This window comes from Somniosus microcephalus, chromosome 20 (genome assembly GCF_052327205.1).
Source record: "Somniosus microcephalus isolate GS21.2 chromosome 20, FLI_Smic_1.0, whole genome shotgun sequence".
In the NCBI taxonomy this organism is placed as follows: Eukaryota; Metazoa; Chordata; class Chondrichthyes; order Squaliformes; family Somniosidae; genus Somniosus; species Somniosus microcephalus.
Window position 1 is genome coordinate 82,455,755 of NC_141006.1, and position 15,972 is coordinate 82,471,726.

Below are 15,972 nucleotides of genomic sequence, written 5' to 3' on the forward strand. Positions count from 1 at the left end.
AGCTGGTCTGTGACCACAAGCAGCGCATCATGGCAGTCAATGCCAGCTTCCCAGGCAGCAGCCACGATGCCTTTATCCTGCGGCAGAGTACTGTGCATGACATGTTCCAGGCACAGCCTCCCCCAAGAGGATGGCTACTCGGGGACAAAGGCTATCCTTTGTGCACCTGGCTCATGACCCCGCTCCGCGCGCCCAGGACCGCTGCTGAAGAGGCCTACAACGAGAGCCATCAAACCACCCGCAACATCATCGAGCTAACTATTGGGGTCCTCAAGCAGCGGTTCCGCTGCCTTGATCGCTCCGGAGGAGCTCTCCAGTATTCGCCGGACCGGGTCTCCCAATTTGTGGTGGTTTGCTGCATGCTACACAACCTGGCTATCCGCAGGACTCAGGCACTGCCACCTGACGTTGGACCAGCACCTCAGGAGGAGGAGCAGGAGGAGCATGAGGAGGAGGAGGAGGAGGAGGAGGAGGAGCAGGAGTACATTCCCAGGAGGGAGCGACCAGGGCCAAGGGCCGCACGACGCCACCTTATTACACGGTACTTCTAAGCCCCCTGTCAGGGAATGGCCAGGGGCCATGAGGGAAGATGAATGCAGCCGCTCCGCAAGCCCTCAGCCGGCGAAGCCAACAAACACTAAGAAGAACAACCATGGAGACTGCATGAATAAAGATAATTTTTTATTGCACAAAAATGAAAAGCCCTTCCCACATGAATCCCCAAAAACAATAAACGGGCCCCACAAAAAGCCCAACAAACGACTCACTCCCACAAACTGGGGAGGAGCCACTCCACCTTTATTGAAACCGGGCCTCAACGTCGGCCTAACGCAAAAAAAAAGCCCTCCAAAAGCACAACCATGGGCAAAATAAAGATGGCCACCGCCATATTAAAGGAAAGCTGGCCACACCCTCTACTGAGTGGCCCGCGAGGGCGAGACCTTGGCCAGCATTTTGCCTCCCCTGCCCTGCCTGCTGCTCCTTCGCAAGCTCTGCCCAGTGGCTGCTGCGAGGCTGGGGGAAGGCGCCTGAGGCTCAGATGCCCTTCCGCCAGATGCCGCTGGGGGGCGGCCTACACGGCGTTTGGGCCTCGAGGGGCCGTCTCCTGAGTGGCGCGCCTGAGCCTGGCCACCATCAGCTGCAGCCGCTTGCCCTTGACGCCCCAGAGGGGGAATGGCGGCGACGGATGGTGCAATGTGGGCCAGCTGGCGTCTGGGATGCGCTGGCTGGTGCTGTGGCGCGGTGGCACTCGGCCGGGCCCGCACTGCAGGATCCGCAGCAATCAGCCGACGGCCGGCTTGCTGGGATGGTCCAGCGCGGCGCCTGCCCTGGCGATGCCTGCCTGAGACAGCGCGTGTGGCAGCAGTGAGTGGCCCTGTGGTCCTGGTGTGCGCGTGCATCACATCCGCCAGGGTCTTGACGGCATCAGTTAGCATGCGGCCAGTCGCGGCAGTTGCTGCCCCGAACTCGCGCACACTGGTCGCCAGCGACTCGATGGCCTCAGGCATGCGCCCCACCACGCTCATGAGCTCCGTGTGGCGCCGGTCCGAGTCGTCGGCCATCTGATCGAGCTTCCGCACCTCCTCCGAAGTGAAGGTGTCCGGACTGGAGTCGCGACTCTCCCGCTGGGGAGGAGGGGGCCGAACTAGGGGACCCTTGCCGCGTTGGTGACGGCGAGTGTGCCGAGCAGCAGCACTCCCCTCTGATCCTTCCCCCCTTTGGGGGGAAGGCCGCGGGCCACGCGCACGGCTGCTGGGTGGCTGGACGCCACTGGTCCCAGAAGCTGCATTGCCCTGCGACAGTTCCTCCAGGCACTCGTCCAGTGAGGAGGTGTCGAGCATTTCCTCCTCTCCTGCGGGACGTGACTGTTCCCCCGAAGGTCCGGCTTGCTCCTCCTCCTCCTCCTGGTTGGAGGTGCTGTCACTGGCAGCCTCAGGGTCCTGGTCGTCACCAGCTGAAAGCAGGAATGCACAAGAGTAGCTTCAGAGTGAGGAGACGGCGTCAGCGAGGGAGTTAGGACTGGTGGGATTCAGCGCATTGGTGGGACAGTGGCAAAGGAGGTAGCTCGGATGGGCCAGTGCGACGCGAGAGGGCCAAAAGGCGAGGTCCTTACCATTGCCGGGCAGTGGAGGGTCGGATACACCGCACGCTGTGGGGACAATCACACGTGCTCCCATGAGCACACACACGCGCTCCTCCAGCCGAGTGAGCTTCTGCAGCTTGGCGCGGCCACCCCTGGCACGGGCCTGGCGATTAAACGCTACTTTAGCCTGCAAGAGAAAGGACGGGCTGTAAGTGCGCAGTGAAGCCCTGATGTAGTGTGCACTGCCTCCCATGGTGGAATAGCTTGGACAGAGTGAAGCCCTGATGTAGTGAGCACTGCCTCCCATGGTGGAATAGCTTGGACAGAGTGAAGCCCTGATGTAGTGTGCACTGCCTCCCATGGTGGAATAGCTTGGCCAAAGTGTAGAGTGCCGAATGGCCATTTGATGCTCATGACTGTCCCAATGCTGCTGGCTGAGGGCTGGCCAAAAGGACTTTCAGGTCCCTTTGCCCATCATGTCAGGTGTACATGCAAGAATGAGGAGGAGACTGGAAAGGCTACTCACCCTCACAATCCTGGTCAGATCGTTGTACTTCTTACGGCATTGTGTGTGGGTCCTGGGGGCCTCGCCGGTGAACGTCACCCTCTGGGCGATCTGCTTCCAGGCTTTGGTGTAGTCGTGGTGGGTTGGATTCCTCCCACTGTCTGGAAACAAGATCTTGCGCCTCACCTCCAGAGCTGTGAGCATGATGTCCAGATCACCCTCTGAGAAGCGCAGGGCACGCTGACGGGCCTTCTCTGGTGTTGCCATGACTCCCTGGGGCTGAGCAGTAGTGTTGAGGCCTCTTTGCAAGGCTGCAGTGTGCAGGGCGTGGCAGCAGACCAATTCGTCCCTTCCCCCTTTAAGAGCTGGTCGGCACCACGGGGTCTGCTGTCAGTGCAAAAATGACCGCACCCGTGCTGCGCCCCGCCTGGGCGCTATCCCTCTGGACCGCCGGCTTAGCGCCTAAAGAGAGTAGTGGAACGCCTCTTTTAGCGCTCCACCAACCTCTTAGGGCGAAGCCACTGAATTCCCGGCAACGGGGCGCTACTTTGGGGCGGGCGCTAACTTCGGGCGGGCGCTAAGGTTAGCGCCCCAAAACTGCCTATACTGAAAATCTAGCCCACAGTGTTACAAACAGTAATAGAGAACATTCATCATGGTTGGCCAAAAGGTTCCTGTCGAAATTACTATCACATCAGGTCAGAGTTGAGTGTCGCAAGTGGACTATTACTAAGACAGAGCAGAATAGTCATTCCACAGGCTCTACGTCGAGACATGCTCAAAAGGATTCATGAGGGACACCTCGGAATTGAAAAATGCAAAAGGAGAGCAAGAGACACTGTTTATTGGCCTGGCATAAATAAGGACATTGAGAACATGATAGGCAAATGTGAGACATGTCAGAAACACCAAAACAAACAAGCAAAGGAACCAATGATAGTAGCTGACTTACCAACAGCACCATGGCAAAAGGTTGGTATGGACCTTTTTCATTTGAATGGTAAAGACTATCTATTAGTGATTGACTACTATTCTAACTATCCTGAGATGGCGCTGCTCTCAAGCACATCAGCAAGCAGTGTCATAATGCATGTTAAATCCATCTTTGCCAGACATGTGATTCCCAGGATTGCCGTTTGCGACAATGGTCCGTGATTCAACTGTAAGGAATGGCAACAGTTTGCGGCACATTATGACTTTCAGCACATCACATCCAGTCCTCTGTATGCTCAGTCGAATGGTAAGGCAGAGAAAGGTGTTCAAGTTCTCAAACAGCTACTGAAGAAAGCAACAGAAAGCAAGTCTGATCCTTATCTTGCCCTGCTGAGCTACCAAGCCTCCCCTTTAGACTGTGGTTCTTCACCTGCTGAACTCCTAATGGGTCGCAAGTTGTCTTGTTTAACATGAGGCACTGGTCGAGGGAGTCAACATGGCTACTGTATACAAGTCAATATGGCTGAATAAATGACTAGCACAAGCTAGCTGTTCATAATAAAAACGTCTATTTATTTATGAACATAACATACGGGAGCTCACCTATTCCTACATTGGTGACCCCGTATCCGTGAACATTTTTCACGGAAGCGCAGCCAACAATGCCTACATTGGTGACCAGAGGTAGAGCATGACCAATGGCAACCGACGAACACCGATTCCTACATTGGCGACCCTGCCTTTGCGAACGTATTCGCAAAGGAAGCGCAGCCTGGAGATGAGCCCGTTTTTCACGAACGAAACGCAGCTGGACCCCAATTTTTGTGAATGATTTTCACAAAAGAAGCACGCAATGGAATCATCAGCCGTTTCGCTGTCGCTACTGCAATACAGGGAGCAGCAACCGCCCTCGTGCTTTATAAAGGTAGAAGCCCCGTTCGCCGAGAACATCGATGCGGCGCAGACCACGCACCTGCTTACGGTCTCCGTATTCGACATTTCTACCGCCACACGGATCGTCCGCCTCCACGACATCTCCCAACGCAACAGCAAGTATACATCCCTCCAAGCGCGGGTTCCGCAGGTTTTCGGGACCTCAAGATCGGAGCGCGCCCCCGCGGAGATGCCACGAGGACTCACTCCTCACGAACCATGAGGAACCATCCCTCGCGAACCACAAGGACCCATCCCTCGCAAACCACAAGGACCCATCCCTCGCAAACCACGAGGACCCCTCCCTCGTGAAACACGACGACTCATTTCCCGCCGACGATGCACCAGCCCATCAGCCTGCTGGTTGTGTTACCTACCACGCTTTTTGGCGAGACGGAGAAGCGTTGCCACCCTCCCGGCAGTTTTCTCCCTATCGAAATCAACAACAACTAGAAGCGTTGCTGCCCTCCCGGCAGTTTTCCTCTAAATCAAGAACAGCTAAAAGCGTTGCCGCCCTCCCGGCAGTTTCCCCCTACCGAAAGCAACAACATCCCGGAGCGTTGCCGCCCTTTCTACAGTGTTCCCGTCAACAACCCCAAACATCTACTGATGCTGCAAACATCGAAGACGGGTCCAACGGGCATCCCGTGGCCGCCATCGGCCACGTGAAAGTTGCTGTCATCACCGATCACTGATCAACGCAGCAACGGTTCACTCTCTGTTGTGTTACCGTCGTGGCACTATGGCATGCACCGTTCCGTGTGTTCCTGTCTGCCGAAGAGTTCGCTCACCTGTCGGTGAGTTCGCCGACCTCGCCCGCCAAGTCCTCCTGGATCGTCCGTTCAGCGTTCCTGCAGATTTCGTCAGACTGAGGACTTTTTCCAACATCAACAGAGCCATGGTCAACGTATGTCCAACCTGCCAGTCAGCTGTTTCACCCCGGCGCCCGTTTCGTACCACGGGCTGCAGAGGTCACACGTCACCATGGTCTTTCGCATGGCTGAATGTGTTTTGTTCGCCATGACACCACGATCCTTCGCATGGCTGGATACGTTTTATCCGCCACGACGCACGCAAGGATCCGCTCATGACCAGCGCCTTTCGACCTCGCCCGCCAAGTCCAGACAACATGACCGCCAAGACCACCGACCACCCATCGTCGTTACAGCACATCAGTACGATCGTCCACCAGACCACCAGCTCGTCAGACCACTTCGTCTTTTGACTTTCATTAAAGCGAATTCTGGGGGGGCGCATGTGGCGGTACTGTAATGTATGTAATGTATATATACCTTAAGGGAGAGAACTACTTTTTACAGCTCCTGTATACTGTAGTACCGGCAGTGACCACACCTGTATATAAACCCTGAGTAGTGATCTGTACAGTTAGTTCTAGAGTAACCCTCATTCAGTAAACACCTGTTGATCGTTCCCTGCAGTCTGATTATTGAAGGACACAACATTAAGATACACGGATATAACATTTGCGACGATGCAGATTCGAACCTACCTGCAACTCTGCATCACCTCCCAGGGATTCGCTCCTGGAGAACAGTGGAAGGAGGTCGAGTCCAGAAGCACGGGCGTCGACCACGGGCAACCGCCCAGTCATCCAGCAGAGATTTGAGCATCGCAGGGGAGGCTGTCAAGAGCCAGGCTTGGCTTTCCAGTCACGGTGGTCCAGCGAAACGGGCTGGCAACAGGTACTGCGCAGACCCTTCCCAGACAGCGGCGGCTAGAGCCAACCGAGCGGCACAGAAAAAGGCCGAGCAGCGTCGATGGGGGAGAGAGAGAGGGCAGAGCGCACAGGGCGCAGCCGGTGTTCAGGACCAAACGGCGTCAACGGGGAGAGAGACGAGAGAGCACAGAGCGCAGCCGGTGTTCAAGGGCCAAGCAGCATCAACGGGGGAGAGAGGCGAGAGAGAGCAGAGCGCAGCCGGTGTTCAAGGGCTGAGCAGCGTCAACGGGGGAGAGAGGCGCGCAGGAAAACGCAAGACGCTGCCATTGCCACGAGGACCGCAGAGAGCGGCATTGGCAGCAGCGCAGGAGCAGCGCACGAAACCCACAGGGCGTCGCCATTTGCCACGAGGACCGCCGAGAGCGGCGTTGGCAGCAGCGCGGGAGACACCATTTTAAGCCGCAGCGGGGAAGAAAGGAAAGCGCGGGAGACGCCATTTTAAGCCAGTCTAACCACACCCAAAAATGCCGAAGAGTGGCAGTATCACAGCGTTCGACAATGAAGTCGAAGATTGGACGACAAGGGCTAGAAATTCAGTGGGCTTTGCGCCCAGTTACCGCCCAAATAGGGTTTCTGCGCCAGTTTAAGAGGGTGCGCTGATATTCAGCGCTGCGGTAATGGGGCGGTAGCCGGTAGCGCTGCGCCGACACCGATGACGTCATCGGTGTGCGCAGTGCCCCGGTTCCGCCCCGCTTCCGGCCCAAACCCCATATTTAGTTGCGGCCGCCTCTTCTGCAGCGGCCGCAAACAGCGATTGAAAAACGGGGCCGTACTGCTGCGCTACTGGGGCGCTTTAAGGTGGAGGTGCGGCCGGCCGCTTTTTCGGCGGCTGCCTGCCCGCACCTCCTTCCCCGGCCTCCTCCACCCCCCCCCGCAGCATTGCCGGCTGCTTTCCACGAGCCCGGCACTTCTCCGTGGTGCCGGGCTCATTTGCGGGCACAATCCAGCGGCGATCTCCCCGTTGCAGGCACCTCCACCTTAAGAGAAGGAGGAGGCCTGCAGTACCGCAGCCTGCCGCACTGCATCGGGTGGCGCAGCGGCACTTAGAGCGCTGATATTCAGTTTCAGCGCCCCAAGCGGTGGCGGGCACACCCTGGAATAGCGCCCGGTTCCGACTTGGGGCGCGAAAACTGAATATTTGACGGTCGCACATGGCTCCGCGCCCAGCGCTAACTTTTGGCTGTTAGCCAGCTGGCAGGGCCATAGTGAATTTCTAGGCCCATATGTCTAACGCATAGAAGTATACTGCAAGGTGAATGAAGTGCCAGATGACAAGAAAGCGCTGGTATTGTTGAATTCAATGGGTGCAAAAACGTATGGCTTACTACGAAACCTAGTAACCCCAGAGAAGCCAGGAGAAAAGGATTTTGAAAACATAGTGTCAATCCTAAAGGACCACTTAAACATCACACCGCTGCTGATAGCAGAAAGATTTAAGTTTCACAAAAGGAACCAGCATAAAGATGAAAGTAATGCTGAGTATTTAATGGAACTGCGCAAGCTATCGAAACACTGCCAGTTTGGAACGGGACTAGCAGATACTTTAAGGGACAAGTTTGTGTGTGGGCTTCAAAGTGAAGGAACCCAGAAACGGCTTCTATCAGAAAAGGATCTTACGCTGGACAAGGCTTTCAGCATTGCAGTATCACACGAAGCAGCAGCACGGGGCGCTGCAGAGATACAACGGAGACCGCAAGAATATGGCACAAATGAAATGTCATACGGAACAGTGAAGTGCTATCGCTGCGGCAGAACAACACATGACCATAATGATTGCTGGTTCAAGGACAAAGTGTGCAGACAGTGTGGAAAAGTAGGAAACATAGCAAGAGTCTGCAGGTCGGGAAAGAAATCCAGCAGCAAGAAATCTCCGCAGGAGAAGTACAAGAAGGTACATAAGGTGACGGAGAGTAGTTCAGATGAACAGAAGAGTGATACAGACTCCGGAAGCAAGGAGCTGGGTTGTCTGAAACGACATAATGTGATCAAAACAGAGGATCACCAAACTATCTGGGTCACGCTCAAGATAGCAGGAGTCCAAGTGAAAATGGAATTGGACACAGGATCAGCCCTAACAGTTATAAACCGAAGGGACTACAAGCGGCTATTCTCACATATACCCTTGAGAGATACAAAGATTGTCTTGAAGACGTACACGGGGCAAAAAGCCTACCCCAAAGGAAAAATAAGGGTGAACGTTATATATAACGGCAAGGAAACACCAAAAGTGGACCTATATGTATTGCCAGATGGAGGACCAACACTACTAGGACGTGAATGGATCCGGAAGATACAGCTAGATTGGCATTCTATACAAGCACTGACTGTAGATGCCGAAAAGGATGATGACGTCACACCTGGACGACTGTCAAAAATGCTAACTGACGCACAAGAAGTGTTCCAGCAGGGACTCGGAACACTAAAAGGCATAACAGCGACGATCAAAATAGAGGAAAATGCAAGCCCAAAGTTTTTTAAGGCCAGACCGGTACCTTATGCGATCCGCCCAGCCGTCGAAGCAGAGCTGGAAGGTTTGGAACGTTCAGGAGTACTGTCCAAAGTGGACTGGAGCAAGTGGGCTACACCCATCGTTCCTGTAATGAAGAGGTCGTTGAGTAATACGCCTGGGGAACCAAAGAAGGTTCGCATCTGTGGGGACTTTAAGGTGACAGTGAACCCAGTCCTTCACACTGTACAATATCCGCTTCCGCAGAATGTAGATATTTTCGCCTCGCTATCTGGAGGGAAACGCTTCACTAAGATTGATCTGGCCCAGGCGTACCTGCAAATGGAGGTAGAAGAAGCCTCGAAACAGTACCTCATGATCAACACTCATAAAGGTCTCTACCAATATAACCGGCTGCTGTTCGGGGTAGCATCAGCTCCGGCTATTTGGCAAAGGGCATTGGAACAAGTCCTGCAAGGGATTCCAGGGACCCAGTGTTATTTGGACGACATCCTGGTCACGGGCGAAAATGACAGTGATCAACCTCGCCAACCTGGAGCAGGTGCTCACTAGATTGAAGGAATATGGGCTCCGAGCTAATCGCCACAAATGCGAGTTTTTCCAGAAGCAGATCTCGTATTGTGGCCACGTTATTGATGAAGAGGGGTTACATAAGTCCCCTGAAAAGATTGAGGCAGTAGTCAAGGCTCCAGCACTGGAAAATGTGTCACAACTGAGCTCGTTCCTCAGGCTGGTGAACTACTACCATAAGTTCTTGCCGAATTTGTCTACCGTACTACACCCACTGAACACCCTACTGCAAACGGGGGTACCATGGAAGTGGAGTGATGAATGTAAATGAGCTTTCCAGAAGAGCAAAGCATTGATCACTTCAAAAGAGGTGTTGGCTCATTTCAACCCAGCACTACCAATTCAGTTGGCGTGTGCTGCATCACCCTATGGCATTGGAGCGGTGCTGTCGCACAAATTCCCGGACGGCTCGGAGAGGCCAGTAGCCTTTGCGTCTCGGTCACTAACCTCAGCCAAGCGTAACTACACCCAGATTGACAGGGAGGCCCTCAGCCTAGTGTGGGGAGTGAAAAAGTTCAATCACTATCTGCACGGGCAGAAGTTCACCTTCACACAGAATCACGCAGAATCCCCACAGTGCAGATAGAGGCCATTTCGGCCCATCCAGCCTGCACCGACACATCTCCCACCCTATCCCCGTAACCCCATGTATTTAATCCCCTAACACTAAGGGTCAATTTATCATAACCAAATCAACCTAACCCGCACATCTTTGGACTGTGGGAGGAAACCGGAGCACCTGGAGGAAACCCACGCAGACACAGGGAGAATGTGCAAACTCCACACAGACAGTCGCCCGAGGCCAGATTTGAACCCGGGTCCCTGGCGCTGTGAGGCAACAGTGCTAACTAGTATGCCACCTTGCTGACTGACCACCAACCACTTGTCTCCATCTTTATTCCAAAGAAGGGCGTTCCGGTGATGACTGCGCAACGGCTACAAAGATGGTCCCTTTTTCTAGGGGCGCACCAATGTGAAATCGAGTATAAGGGCACGAAACAGCATGGAAACGCTGATGGGCTATCACGCCTGCCACTGCCTACTGCGGAGGAAGCACCAGCAGTGGATCCTGTCGAAATATTTCATTCGACTATAATTGAATGCTTGCCAGTAACTAACGCTGGTATAGAGAAGGAGACCCGAAATGACCCGACACTGTCTCGGGTATATGATTTGACAGTGAAGGGATGGCCAGCACATGGCGACTCACTGTTGCCAGCATTCTCATCCAGAAGAGAACAGCTGTCAGTATGCCAGGGGACCTTGATGTGTGGATCCCGAGTGGTAATTCCACCCAAGTTAAGGGAGAGCGTGCTCAATGAGCTTCACGAAGGTCATCTGGGAGGGGTGAAAATGAAAAGCCTTGCTAGGGCTTATGTGTGATGGCCGGGGATCGATCAGGAAATCGAGGACCTGACAAAGTGTGACGGGGTTGGGGAGCCACGGGGCCGTATAGATATGGGGCCGTGCTCTCCAGGTAATGTAGGTTCTGGACCCAAGTGCAGAAACGAGGCGAGAGGCAAATATACAGTACTTTGTTTTACCTTTACTAGATTCACACATAACTAGATTCACACAAGGAACACAGCAACATACGGAAGAACTAGAGACAAGTTACAAAACGACTAGTCAAGATAGGAACTCAGGACAGCTTCCATGAGGACAACCCACTTGTCCATACTGAGCTTGAGACAAGCTACCACAAGGGCAACCGGCTTGCCGAGATGAGACTCGAGACAAGCTACCACAGGGGTAATCAGCTTATCAATACAAAGCTCAGGACAAGCTCCAACATGGCAACACGCTAGTCCAGCCCAGCACCTTATCAAGACTAAGAACAACAAGAACACAGACTTCAATACATCTTAAATACAAAGCTCGAGAGAACCATGGCAGCCAGCTAGTCAAAGCCAGGAGCCACAGAGCAAAGGCTAGTCCCCGGTTCCCTGGTTAGGACTGAGCACAGAGAGAAGCAACCACAGAACTTATATACCAAGAAAACCAGGTGAAACCCATGAACAGCTAACAGACCATTAAGAATTAACACAGGAGACTAGGAACAATTAACAAAGGACAAGTGAAGGTGCCATCTAGAGGTTACAGAAGGAACTGACTGGCACCCTCACAGGACCTCCTCCCCAAGGAACGGCTCCTGACATTCCCTCTGGACAATCAGGATGGCAACAGCGAAAATCCCTGAGGAGTTCAGGGGCGCTAAGACACAGGGCGCTAAGACACAGGGCGCTAAGACACAGGGCTCGAATACACAGGGCTCGAATACACAGGGCTCGAATACACAGGGCGAATCTTCTTAGCTTTTCAAGCAATGATATTCCCCATACCAACTTTTCACGAACTGCAGATGTTCAGCAAACTCAAGACAGAATCATCCTCTTCATCCACTAGCGGCAAGGACATGTCGTGGCAATCATATGACCAAAATCTTTGTAAGCAACGAAGCCATCGTTCTCCAGAGTTAGCACGCTCAATGGATTATCTTTGTCCAGGAGAACTCGAAGGTATCCAATCCAGGAGAGCTCGAAAGTTGTCTTGTCCAGGACAGCTCGAAAATTCAACTTATCCAGGAGAACTCGAGAGTCTGTACGATCCAGAAGAACTCGAAAGTTTAACCTGTCCAGGAGAGCTTGAGAGTTTAATTGTCCAGGAGAGCTTGAAAACTTAATTTGCCCAGAAGAACTTAAAAGTCTCTCATTTGTCGGAGAATTTGAAGGCTTAACACAATAAGGTCCAAAAGACTTGAAAGTTCACTTGAATTCAACATAGGAGACTTGAAAATTTACTCAAAAAATCTAACACAGTAGAGGCCCAGGAAGCTTGAGAATTTACTTGGGGTTTAACACAGTAGAAGCCCAGGAAGCTTGAAAATTTACTTGGGGTTTAACACAGTAGAGGCCCAGGAAGCTTGAGAATTTACTTGGGATTTAACACAGTAGAGGCCCAGGAAGCTTGAGAATTTACTTGGGGTTTAACATAGTAAAGGCCCAGGAAGCTTGAGAATTTACTTGGGGTTTAACACAGTAGAGGCCCAGGAAGCTTAAGAGTTTACCTGGGGGTCTAACAGTAGAGGCCCAAGAAGCTTGAGAATTTACTTGGGGTTTAACACAGTAGAGGCCCAGGAAGCTTGAGAGTTTACCTGGGGGTCTAACAGTAGAGGCCCAAGAAGCTTGAGAATTTACTTGGGGTTTAACACAGTAGAGGCCCAGGAAGCTTGAGAGCTTACCTGGGGGTCTAACAGTAGAGGCCCGACAGACTTGAAAGTTAACATGAAAATTTAACACAAGAGACTTGAAAATTCACTTAAACATTTAACACTGGAGGCTTGAAAATTCACTCAAAAATTTAACACAAGACTTGAAAATTTAACACAGTGGGGGTCTTCCTCCTAGGAAAACCAAAAAATTAAACACCGACACAGCGGGGAGTCTTAGTCCTAGGAGACCAAATATTTGCCCAAGAGAACTCGAAAATTAACTCGAGAGTTTCAAACCTTAGCCGGTTGGTTTCTACTGGGTCCATGTAAGGCTCAGTCCTACTGTGACGGGGTTGGGGAGCCACGGGGCTGTATAGATATGGGGCCGTGCTCTCCAGGTAATGTAGGTTCTGGACCCAAGTGCAGAAATGAGGCGAGAGGCAAATATACAGTACTTTGTTTGAACTTTACTAGATTCACACATAACTAGATTCACACAAGGAACACAGCAACATACAGAAGAACTAGAGACAAGTTACAAAACGGCTAGTCAAGATAGGAACTCAGGACAGCTTCCATGAGGACAACCCACTTGTCCATACTGAGCTTGAGACAAGCTACCACAAGGGCAACCGGCTTGCCGAGACGAGACTCGAGACAAGCTACCACAGGGGTAATCAGCTTATCAATACAAAGCTCAGGACAAGCTCCAACATGGCAAAACGCTAGTCCAGCCCAGCACCTTATCAAGACTAAGAACAACAAGAACACAGACTTAAATACATCTTAAATACAAAGCTTGAGAGAACCATGGCAGCCAGCTAGTCAAAGCCAGGAGCCACAGAGCAAAGGCTAGTCCCCGGTTCCCCGGTTAGGACTGAACACAGAGAGAAGCAACCACAGAACTTATATACCAAGAAAACCAGGTGAAACCCATGAACAGCTAACAGGCCATTAAGAATTAACACAGGAGGCTAGGAACAATTAACAAAGGACAAGTGAAGGTGCCATCTAGAGGTTACAGAAGGAACTGACTGGCACCCTCACACAAAGAGCTGCTCAGGATGCCAGAAGGTCCAAAATGCACCACCACATGCCCCTCTACACCCATGGGAGTGGCCCTCATCTCCATGGCAACGGGTGCATATTGATTTTGCTGGTCCATTCATGGACTCAATGTTTTTAATAGCCGTGGATGCGCACTTGAAATGGCCTGAGGTGATCAAAATGTCCTCCACCACCACGGAGAAAACTATTGCAGTCCTACGGACCATTTTTGCCCGGAACGGCTTGCCAGAGCAGATTTGCTCTGATAACAGACCACAGTTTGTGTCCGAAGAGTTTCGAAGATTTATGAAAAGGAATGGGGTAAGGCATTACACATCCGCCCCGTATCATCCAGCCACAAATGGATTGGCTGAGAGGTTCGTACAAACCTTTAAAAAAGCAGTAAAGGCCATGTGCGATGACCACATTCCACTGCAGCATAAGGTGGACTATTTCCTGTTAGCCTACAGAAATGCGACACATGCAGTCACCAACCAGGCCCCGGCCATGATGTTCTTTAACCGAAGGTTGAGCTCTCGTCTGGATTTGCTCAGACCAAATGTACGAAGAGATGTTGAGAGTAAGCAATTCCAGCACATCAATGAGAAGCCGACAAGGAGCTTAAATGTAGGGCAACCAGTCTTGGCAGAGAAAGGGCAACCAGGAACGATATGCACATGGCAGGGGACACTAATGTACACAGTGGATGTTGGGGAGAACATTGTGAGACGCCATGCTGACCAGATCCTAGAGTCACAGGAACGAGTCAACCCCATGTCTCGGCCATATGTACCTGGTGAGGAACCCGACGTACAGGTCGCATCTACCTCAGAAACAATAGCATTGGAAGCTGATGAATCAACTGACGACAGGGTGCTAGAATCGCCTCCGCACCAAGAACGAGACACTCGGGAAAGGCATTATCCAGAAAGAATCAGGAAGCCTCCCCAGAGACTGAATATATGAATGGACTATTTTCATATAACATTGTATATTAAAAATGTTAATTGTTAAATGCGTATTATGGTGCTGTTAATCTAAAAGGAGAGGAATTGTAATGTATGTAATGTATATATACCTTAAGGGAGAGAACTACTTTTTACAGCTCCTGTATACTGTCGTACCGGCAGTGACCACACCTGTATATAAACCCTGAGTCGTGATCTGTACATTTAGTTCTAGAGTAACCCTCATTCAGTAAACACCTGTTGATCGTTCCCTGCAGTCTGATTATTGAAGGACACAACATTAAGATACACGGATATAACAGGTACCACCGGGTGTCCCTTACTTATAATGTACATAATTCACTTTAACTTAACTATGTATGTATATAACTTACCTGTTCGGGCCGTTGCCCCTTTAAGAACGCACTGACGTCACGTCGTGCATCACGTGACTCACCCAGATGCGAGCCAGCCCAGCGCGGCCTTCCACTTCCGCGACGGTCGCCGGCACAACTCGGCCTCCCGCTCCTGCAGTGGCCGCCGGCCCAGTTCGGCCTCCCCGCCCGCGATGGCCGCCGGCCCGGTTCCACCTCCCGCTCCTGCGACTTTGGCCGCAATGGCCAGCCTCAGTGCCAGGTAAACACGCTGACGTATCGACGCGGGTCACGTGATCGCCCAAGCGCGGGCAAACGCGTCGACATCACGACGCAGGTCACGTGACCACCTAAACGTGGGAAAACGCGACCGAGCGTGATGACGTCACCACGCTATCCACGGGACTCTGGACTCAGTCCTCGTGGCGTCCCCGCTGGGGAAAGACCTACTCCAAGGCTCTCCTGCATCCATTTCTTTTACCTGCTGTATTTCATCTGTTTCCTGTACCTACCTGTTGGAATTCGGTTATTCTTGAATTAAAGAACTTCTTGATTGTTCTCCTGAAGTTGAACTCGATTATTTAGTAGGAATTCGTCCAATACCTACTTAGGTGAACCCGAATACCTACAATACCATTTTTACCAACTGTATTTTTGCCACACTTCACATAAAAGGCTTAGGGTTGAATGTTGAAGAAATGACCAATGTTGATCTAAAATTTTGGCAATACAGATGGAGGAAGGAAGTGCAACAATTGATCGGAGCCTTTCTGGGCTAGGAGGGGACAATATCAGTCAGGATTCCTGCTCCATAGTGGCCCCCTATTGGAAAGTGGAGATTGGGTGGGCATAGCATCTGGCTCAGCCTTGCACGTGAATCTCTAGGGGCAACCTGTGTATAGCCTCAAAATTGAAGAATGGGCAGTAAGATAAGGTATCAGAAGGCTTGCCTATGGAACTCTACTCTAACAAGTGTACCATCTACAGATTACACTGCAACAACTCGACAAGGCTTCTTCGACAGCACCTCCCAAACCCGTAACCTCCACCACATAGAATGACAAGGGCAGCAGGCACATGGGAACACCATCACTGTCAAGTTCCCCCTTAAGTCACACACCATTCTGACTTGGAGATATATCGCCGTTCCTCCATTGTCGCTTG